The sequence below is a fragment of the Lethenteron reissneri genome, chromosome 56 (genome assembly GCF_015708825.2).
Source record: "Lethenteron reissneri isolate LAM-NWPU_2019-01 chromosome 56, ASM1570882v1, whole genome shotgun sequence".
Taxonomy (NCBI): domain Eukaryota; kingdom Metazoa; phylum Chordata; class Hyperoartia; order Petromyzontiformes; family Petromyzontidae; genus Lethenteron; species Lethenteron reissneri.
This window is the reverse complement of record NC_083834.1, coordinates 3,838,951-3,848,523: the sequence shown is the minus strand read 5'-3', so window position 1 is coordinate 3,848,523 and position 9,573 is coordinate 3,838,951. Positions and strand designations below refer to the sequence as shown.

General features: G+C 50.0%; 1 long non-coding RNA gene across 1 annotated transcript; it reads left to right on the top strand.

Annotated features, from left to right (window-relative positions):
* Nucleotides 1-295: 295 nt before the first annotated feature.
* LOC133357002 (uncharacterized) lies at nucleotides 296-8,982 on the top strand. The gene is made up of 3 exons (XR_009756921.1): nucleotides 296-396; nucleotides 3,801-3,925; nucleotides 8,853-8,982. It is a non-coding gene; the product is annotated as an uncharacterized LOC133357002 (long non-coding RNA).
* The last annotated feature ends 591 nt before the right edge of the window (nucleotides 8,983-9,573 follow it).

The following is a 9,573-nucleotide window of genomic DNA, read 5'->3' as shown; positions in this document are numbered from 1 at the left end:
TCACGAAAGCTTCAAATCTAGAATTTGCTGCGCAGGCTACAAGGGATACCTTTGTGTCCCAGCGCCCGGCTGAGAGAGCGAGTGAGCACAGGCACCCACGGTTCTTAACGCTCTCGACAAATCCCCCACGACGCTCAGAAGACGAAGCCACACGGAATGCAAAATTCCCTCTCCTTAATCCTCGCGGAGCGCGCGACCTCGCTAAACGAGACGGAACGGAACGAAGCTGGGTCGCCTTTAGCTCCACAAAGTTTCGTTAACCCTCGTACCCCCCCTCCTCCCCCAGGCCCGGACACGGGCACACGGGAGGCACAGAGGACGACAGGAGCGCGCGCGTGGAACTCGTCCGTCTCGTCGACCGGGAGGCACCGCTCCGAGTTTAGCGACAGACAACAGGTTGAGCTCTTCCCTGGGGCAGTCGACATCACTCACTGGGTCCGCCACGTCGCCTTGCAATCGCGTTTGAATTCACCCGCACGCTCCCACGCTCACTCTCTCGCTTGCCCGCTCGCTCGCTCGCCCACTCACTCGCTGGCTTCACCCGCTCACTCGCCCACTCACTCGCCCACTCACTCACCCGCTCACTCGCCCGCTCACTCGCTCGCTCACTCGCCCACTCACTCGCTGGCTTCACCCGCTCACTCGCCCGCTCACTCGCCCGCTCGCTCGCTCACTCACTCAACCCCACCCACGCACCGACTTTTCCAACTCACTCGCTCACTCAATCGCCCGCTCACTCACTTCAGCCACTCACTTGTCCACTCAGTCATCCGCTCACTTAAGACTCACTAGCTAACTAACTCGCTCGCCCACTTATTCGCCCAACCAGTCACCCACCCACCCACTCACATGCCAACGAATTTCCACTCGCTCGCTTTGTTTTAAATTACCGTTGTCTTTGTGTGCGATGCTCCAATTAATATTCCACAGCTTTGTGCTCCGATTTCTCTTGGCTCTGTTGCTCCACTCGAGTCGACTGCCTCCATCACGTTGGGTGACCCAGGAGGGTCGCGATGGCTAGGAGATGTTAACTACCTCGCCTGATATACAGGAGGTCGTGGGTTCCATCCCGACCCTGACGCCTACTGCTGTATATTTGGAGTTTGCGTGTCTCTCTCTATCTCATCATCACGGTGGCTAGGAGATGTTAACTACCTCGCCTGGTATACAGGAGGTCGTGGGTTCCATCCCGACCCTGACACCTGCTGCTGTATATTTGGAGTTTGCGTGTCTTTCTCTCTCTCATCATCATCACGGTGGCTAGGAGATGTTAACTACCTCGCCTGGTATACAGGAGGTCGTGGGTTCCATCCCGACCCTGACACCTGCTGCTGTATATTTGGAGTTTGCGTCTCTCTCTCTCTCATTATCATCATCACGGTGGCTAGGAGATGTTAACTACCTCGCCTGGTGCACAGGAGGTCGTGGGTTCCATCCCGAGCCTGACGCCTGCTGTATATTTGGAGTTTGCGTGTCTCTCTCTCTCATTATCATCATCACGGTGGCTAGGAGATGTTAACTACCTCGCCTGGTGCACAGGAGGTCGTGGGTTCCATCCCGAGCCTGACGCCTGCTGTATATTTGGAGTTTGCGTGTCTCTCTCTCTCTCATCATCATCACGGTGGCTAGGAGATGTTAACTACCTCGCCTGGTATACAGGAGGTCGTAGGTTCGATCCCGACCCTGACGCCTGCTGTTGTATATTTGGAGTTTGCGTGTCTCTCTCTCATCATCATCATCACCACGGTGGCTAGGAGATGTTAACTACCTCGCCTGGTATACAGGAGGTCGTGGGTTCGATCCCGACCCTGACGTCTGCTGCTGTATATTTGGAGTTTTCGTGTCTCTCTCTCCCCGTGTTCGCGTGGATTTTTCTCCGGGTCCTCCGGTTCCCCCCCCCCCCCCCCTCCACGTGCAGAATCAACTTCGCGAGGTTCAGAGTTACTTGGATGCTGCTATCAATTTTCACGCGACAATGATGATAATGATGGTGGTGGTGGTGGTGGTAAGCCACCACTTCGGTTGAGCGATCATTTGCTAAAGCCAGGAGGTCGCGTCTGACAAAAAATGATCGCAACGTCGCAGCTCAAAGGGGCCCTTAAGCCGAGTAAAATAAAATCAAGTTTCGACTTAAAACTTTCGTGAGTGCAGGAATTCATATTCTATGGTTCTTTCGGTAAAGTGACGTAGATAGAAAAAATAACATTAAAATAATAAAAATAATAAAAATAAAGTGAGCAAAAATATCACGACCTTTCGATCACAAGACAAGCGGTCGACCGCTTGTTCAACTTTATTTCTATTATTCTATTGTAATTTTTTCTCGCTACGTGACTTTACCGAAAGGAGCATGGAATATGAAATGAAGTGTAGTTTCAGTAGAGGTCACTCGGCCTTGCGAATGAGAATCCTCCTCCATCGTGACCTCTCGATCGCGTCTCACTCTGACCGCACAAAATCAACCCTCGAGCGAGTCCCATCGGTTCAGGCTTCAAGAACATTCTACGACTTGTGTGTTAGTAATGATCAGAACGATAATAAAACTATATTCTTGGTTCTTTCGGTAAAGTCACGTAGAAGGGAAATAATAAAATAATATTAATATCGTATTTTTATTGTTTTATATTATTTCCCTTCTACGTGACTTTACCGAAAGAACCAAGAATATGAATCCCTGCAGTCACGAAAGCTTTAAATCGATCATAAAACTTTCATGTTATAAAAAAAAACTTTCATTTCATCGCGAAAGAACAACAGACAAACAACAACAACAACAAATAACATAAACAACAACTACAAACAACAACCAACGGCAAACAACAAAAAACAATCATCAACAAAACAAACAGGAAACGAACTCAAACAAGATAACAACGAAAAACGACCCGTCAAGGAGCTATAAACCATCACGTCAACTCCGACCATCATCTTGGCAGCAGCAGCGGCATCAGCTGCTGCTGCTGCTGCTGGCTAAACCGTCGAACAACTGCGGCGGTGCTGGTCACTGCGTCGTTGCGCGGCCGTCTGGAACGCTCTCTTCCTTACCCGGTGTTAGGAAGCTACCGGGAGCTGTGGTGCTCTTTTAAATCGTCGTCGTCCAGATTGACGAACTCGTTTCTTTCGAAGTGCTCGCTGTTGTTGTTGTTGTGGTGTTTAGTTTGTTGTGCTCTCCCCCGCTTGCACCTCTGTTTAGCGCGGCTGGCGATGTACGGCGCGAAAGAAGTTCGACTGAAAAAATAGACGCGTACGAGAAATAGTTGTTGCTGGCAGTGGTGGTGGTGTTTTTACGGGGGATCTTTGTCTGTATCTGTGGTGGTGGTGGTGGCTATATGGGGGATCTTTGTCTTTATCTGTGGTGGTGGTGGTGATGGCTATATGGAGGATCTTTGTCTTTATCTGTGGTGTTGGTGGTGGTGGCTATATGGGGGATCTTTGTCTTTATCTGTGGTGTTGGTGGTGGTGGCTATATGGGGGATCTGTGTCTTTATCCGTGGTGGTGGTGGTGTCTTTACGGGGGATCTTTGTCTTTATCTGTGGTGGTGGCTATATGGCGGATCTTTGTCTTTAGCTTTGGTGGTGGTGGCTATATGGGGGATCTTTGTCTTTAGCTTTGGTGGTGGTGGTAGTTTTCCAATCGACCAACCCAAGATGTTCGATCACTCGCCTTCACCCAGCGCCATCCGTCACATCGAACAAACCGTGACAGAACCCAAAAACTAAACAACAACAACAACAGCAACAACAGCAACAGCAGCAGGCACACGGCTAACATATCACGGCCGCTCTCCATCTTCCTCCAGACGCTGCGAAGGGTCCGAATCGCTCGCGAGGAGCCCGCGGCGAGACAGCCGAGACGGACACGTGGCCTTGAAGAGCCTCGGGGAGACGGATCTCGCGAGTCGCAAGACGGACGGCGGCATCCGCGGTGAGGCGAGCGGGGAGCTGAGAATGCGGGCGATGCCACCACCGTTACCATCGCCACAACCAGAACCACCACCACAGCCACCACCACCACCACCGCCACCACCGGCACTGGCACCACCACCGCCACAGCCACCGCCATCGCCACCGCCACCACCACCCCCACCCTCACCACCACCACCACCGCCACCATCGCCACCGCAACCACCACCACCACCATCGCCACCGCCGCTGCCACCGCCACCACCGCCACCACCACCGCCACCACCACCCTCACCACCACTGCAACCACCACCGCAACCACCACCACCCTCACCACCACCACCATCACCACCACCGCCGCCACCACCACCGCCACTACCACCCTCACCACCACGACCACCGCAACCACCACCACCACCTCCTGCTCTCCCTACAAGAGGGCAAAACAAAGACAGTGATTCGTGGGAGTTGTTTTATGTTTTGGGGGCCCCCAACACAGTGGTGGTGGTGGTTAAATGGTAGTGGTGGATAAATGGTGGTGGTGGATAAATGGTAGTGGTGGTGGTGGTGGTGGATAAATGGTGGTGATGGTGGTGGTTAAATGGTGGTCGTGGTTAAATGGTGGTGGTGGTGGATAAATGGTGGTTGGTGGTGGATAAATGGTGGTGGTGGTTAAATGGTGGTGGTGGTGGTGGTGGTGGATAAATTATGGTGGTGGTTAAATACAAACATTATAGTATCGTCTATAGGAGGTTTTCTTATTATTGCGTTAGATTCCCTGCACCGGCTTACCAGCCTCACACAAAACGCCAGTTTGAAATCCTCTCGTTAACCCAACAAAGCGGTGAAGGCGTCTTGCCCCAGCCAACATCCTTGACATGCCTGCAACCCACGTGTCACCCACAAGGTCCCCCCCCCCCCCCTAAAATCTGGCGATGTTGATCTTCCCGCATGCGCAGGTCGATGCTTCGGTCTGTGGGTGACGCTCTACCGCGAGGCATCCGCAGATCTCTATGAGTCTGCGAACACTTTTTGTTCTTAAAGACGCGTCTTTGGAGCATCTTTGTACACGCGCTTTCACTTGTTAAACTTTCAGTTCATTGAGTCAATTGATTCTTGAAATGAAGTTGTAATATAATTGTGTCCCTGCTGAGTGTCTGCTGCTGCTGTGTCCTGTACAGCGCTTTGAAATCCTTGATCAAAAGAGCGAAATTATGAATGGAATTTTATTATCATTAACATTCTCTTTGGTTTATTCGGTAAAGTCACGTAGGTAAAAAAAATGAAAAAACTAAATTAAATCACGACGTTTCGGGCGCAACACAAGCGTCCTTCTTCAGGTGGGGACAACGTAGCGAAAGCACGAACGCTTAAGCGTTAATTTATTTGTTTAAATTTTTAATTAATGTTATATTTTTTACCTACGTGACTTTACCGAAAAATCCCAAAAAGTATGGATCCTTGCAGTCACGAAAACTTCAAATCTAGAATCATTAACATTGTTATTAAATATAAATTTCACATAATCGAGGCGGTTTTTTTTTTCCTGGGTGAGATCGCGTAAATATATAAATGTGTCGTTAAACCCGCCACCACCCGACACAGCCACTGAGCAAAGTTTGTCACGTGAAACAAAACGTGCAAGGTGCAATGATTGCCTAGGAGGCCCTTGTGGTGGAGAACCACTGCCGGCCAACATTAACATCAGCTGCCCTGCCCACGCTGCTGACACGCTTGGGCTACATTAACATCAGCTGCCCCACCCATGCTGCTGACACACTTGGGCTACATTAACAGCTGCCCTGCCCATGCTGCTGACACACTTGGGCTACATTAACATAAGCTGCCCCACCCATGCTGCTGACACACTTGGGCTACATTAACATCAGCTGCCCCTCCCATGCTGCTGACACACTTGGGCCACATTAACATCAGCTGCCCCTCCCACGCTGCTGACACACGTGGGCTACATTAACATCAGCTGCCCCGCTCATGCTGCTGACACACTTGGGCTACATTAACATCAGCTGCCCCGCTCATGCTGCTGACACACTTGGGCTACATTAACATCATCTGCCCCACCCACGCTGCTGACACACGTGGGCTACATTAACATCAGCTGCCCCGCTCATGCTGCTGACACACTTGGGCTACATTAACATCATCTGCCCCACCCACGCTGCTGACACACGTGGGCTACATTAACATCAGCTGCCCCGCTCATGCTGCTGACACACTTGGGCTACATTAACATCATCTGCCCCACCCACGCTGCTGACACACGTGGGCTACATTAACATCAGCTGCCCCGCTCATGCTGCTGACACACTTGGGCCACATTAACATCAGCTGCCCTGCCCACGCTGCTGACACACGTGGGCTACATCAACATCAGCTGCCCCTCCCATGCTGCTGACACACTTGGGCTACATTAACATCAGCTGCCCCGCTCACGCTGCTGACACACGTGGGCTACATCAACATCAGCTGCCCCTCCCATGCTGCTGACACACTTGGGCTACATTAACATCAGCTGCCCCGCTCACGCTGCTGACACACTTGGGCTACATTAACATCAGCTGCCCCTCCCATGCTGCTGACACACTTGTGCTACATTAACATCAGCTGCCCCTGCCCATGCTGCTGACACACTTGGGCTACATTAACATCAGCTGCCCCTGCCCATGCTGCTGACACACTTGGGCTACATTAACATCAGCTGCCCCTGCCCATGCTGCTGACACACGTGGGCTACATTAACATCAGCTGCCCCTGCCCATGCTGCTGACACACTTGGGCTACATTAACATCAGCTGCCCCTGCCCATGCTGCTGACACACTTGGGCTACATTAACATCAGCTGCCCCTGCCCATGCTGCTGACACACGTGGGGCTACATTAACATCAGCTGCCCCTGCCCATGCTGCTGACACACGTGGGCTACATTAACATCAGCTGCCCCTCCCACGCTGCTGACACACTTGGGCTACATTAACATCAGCTGCCCCTCCCATGCTGCTGACACACGTGGGCTACATTAACATCAGCTGCCCCTGCCCATGCTGCTGACACACTTGGGCTACATTAACATCAGCTGCCCCTGCCCATGCTGCTGACACACGTGGGCTACATTAACATCAGCTGCCCCGCCCATGCTGCTGACACACTTGGGCTACATTAACATCAGCTGCCCCTGCCCATGCTGCTGACACACATGGGCAACATTAACATCAGCTGCCCTGCCCATGCTGCTGACACACTTGGGCTACATTAACATCAGCTGCCCTGCCCATGCCGCTGACACACGTGGGCTACATTAACATCAGCTGCCCCGCTCATGCTGTTGACACACGTGGGCGATTTAACACGTGTGAGGCTTCGCAACCAATATTATTCATAATCAACGTTTTTGGGATTTAGATCGCGTTGTTTATAAATGTGTCGTAACCCTCCACCACCCGACACGGCCAATCAGCAAAAAAGTGTCACGTTGACAAAAGACAAATAGTTCACTGCTTTAGCCCACCGGTGTGTTGAAGCGTGAAACCACAACGTTTACATTTTTTGAGTAGTACGACGTTTCGCTGGTAATTGCATCCAGCATCATCGGGCAATTTGCCAGAATGGCGTGACACTTTTTTACTGATTGGCCGTGTCGGGTGGTGGAGGGATACGACACATTTAAAAATAACGCGATCTAAACCCAAAAACGTTGATTATGAACACTTGGGCGACATTAACATCAGCTGCCCCACCCATGCTGCTGACACACGTGGGCCACATTAACATCAGCTGCCCCACCCATGCTGCTGACACACGTGGGCCACATTAACATCAGCTGCCCCGCCCATGATTCTGACACACGTGGGCCACATTAACATCAGCTGCCCCGCCCATGCTGCTGACACACGTGGGCCACATTAACATCAGCTGCCCCTCCCATGCTGCTGACACACGTGGGCCACATTAACATCAGCTGCCCCGCTCATGATGCTGACACACTTGGGCTACATCAACATCAGCTGCCCCTCCCATGCTGCTGACACACGTGGGCGACATTAACATCAGCTGCCCCACCCATGATTCTGACACACGTGGGCTACGCCCATCTCTAAACCTTTATAAACAGTTTGCCTTTAGAGGCTAACCCCCCACCCCTTTTTCCTGATGATGACTACTTGCGTTGCGATCGAAACGTCGTGGTTTTTGTTTTCATTTTATTTATATTATTCTTTAATTTGTATTCACTTTCTTTTTTATTATTATTAATCCTTTATATTAAGTTCACTTGCTTGCTTGCGCGCTTACGACCGTGCAAATATTTCGGTCGTTTTTTAACCCACTTCCCGTGATCCAATCGAGCTGACATTTTGCACACAGACTCGTTGTGCGTGACAATTTATTTTCGTGGAAAATTTTTTTCAAAATTTTCCACTTTTTAGGAAAAAAAATGCATATTTAATTTAAAATACCAATGTGATAAAAATGAAACTCTTACTCAAGAAAAACAGAAATGAATAATAAAATAAAACCGACGCCACGCATATAAAGGATTTATAGTGAAAAACTTTGCTTTTACGAGTTAATTTTTTTTTCTATCTACGTGACTTTACCGAAAGAACCAACGAATATGAATTCCTGCAGTCACGAAAGTTTTAAGTCGAAATTGATCGGAGCGTGTTTTTGTTTGCATGTTCACCACGAGTACGTGTGGTTAACACAGGCGACATGACTCCTTGCAAAAGGATTCTGTTTTGTGTTTGAACCTATTGTTATTGTTACAATAAAACAGAATGTGTTAAAAATGCATTTTTTCAAGGCATCGTCAAGTCTGCATTCATAGATACCGCATCAGATGTCACGAGCCATCACTCCATCTTAACGATGACCAAAACCACCACCGCCGCCGCCTCCGCCGTGATGCTCTCTGTGCGGCTCTCCTCCGGCAGAGGAGGCGTCGCGGCCGCGGAAAAGAAAACCGACGGTCGGAGAAGGATGCAGCGGCGCTCCTCCTACTGCTGCCTGCGGTGGTCGGGGTGGTGGTCGTGGTGGTGCGTCACGCTCACCGCTCTGCTGTCCCACTCGCCCCACGTGCCTCCCGTCAGCTGCGGTGAGGCAACGGAGCGGGCAGCCACACTGCGTCCGGACAGACAATTGAGCGGATGATAAATACTCTTTAGGTTTTCTTCGGGAAAATCACGTGGGTAAAAATAAAAAAACATAAAAATAAAAAAAAATACAAATAAATTATAAAAATAAATAACTAAATGGTAGAAATAATGGATTTCTTATTTTATTTATATTATAATTTCTAACAGTAACTAATGTACTTTTATCATTTATTTATGTATTTCCCTACGTGACTTTACCGAAAAAACCCTAAGAGTATGAATCCTTGCAATCAGGAAAGCTTCAAATCTAGAATGGATGATACATCTTAAGCGATATCTTTAATCTGCTGCTATGAATCTGTACGAAATTACAACTACCTCGCCGGCTATGCAGGAGGTTCGTGGGTTCGATCGGGACCATTGGCTGACACCTGCTGTACAGGATGCTTTCTGACCAACACCACCTGGCCGGTGAATTAAGACATGTACATCGGGCCCTCAGGATGAACGGATACTCTGATCGCACTATCCGCCAAGCTGTTTCTCCCACCATACAGAA